At 45.9% G+C, this 512-nt stretch overlaps 1 protein-coding gene across 2 annotated transcripts in view; it reads left to right on the top strand.

Moving 5' to 3' along the window:
- rap1gds1 (RAP1, GTP-GDP dissociation stimulator 1) overlaps positions 1-512 on the top strand; it is a gene marked incomplete at its 5' end in the record, with an annotated part of 99,537 nt that overhangs the window by 27,353 nt on the left and 71,672 nt on the right.

Raw genomic sequence — 512 nt, 5'->3', positions numbered from 1 at the left:
ATTCACAGTCAAGAGTGTGTATTCACAGTCAAGAGTGTGTATTCACAGTCAAGAGTGTGTATTCACAGACAAGAGTGTGTATTCATAGTCGAGTGTGTATTCACAGTCAGGAGTGTATATTCACAGTCAGAAGTGTACTGTATATTCACAGTCAAGAGTGCATATTCACAGTCAAGAATGTGTATTCACAGTCAAGAGTATGTATGCACAGTCAAGAGTGTGTATTCACAGTCAGGAGAGTGCATTTACAGTCGAGGTGTGCATTTACAGTCGAGGTGTGCATTCACAGTCGAGTGTGCATTCACAGTCGGGAGTGTGCATTCACAGTCGGGAGTGTGCATTCACAGTCGGGAGTGTATATTCACAGTCGAGTGTGCATTCACAGTCAAGAGGGTGCATTCACAGTCAGGAGGGTGTATTCACATTCAGGAGGGTGCATTCACAGTCAGGAGGGTGCATTCACGGTCAGGAGTGTGCATTCACGGTCAGGAGTGTGCATTCACGGTCAGGAG

Source organism: Nematolebias whitei, chromosome 1, assembly GCF_014905685.2.
Source record: "Nematolebias whitei isolate Nwh7 chromosome 1, NemWhi1, whole genome shotgun sequence".
Taxonomy (NCBI): Eukaryota; Metazoa; Chordata; class Actinopteri; order Cyprinodontiformes; family Rivulidae; genus Nematolebias; species Nematolebias whitei.
Note: the sequence above shows the minus strand (reverse complement) of the source record. Positions and strands in the feature narration are given on the sequence as shown.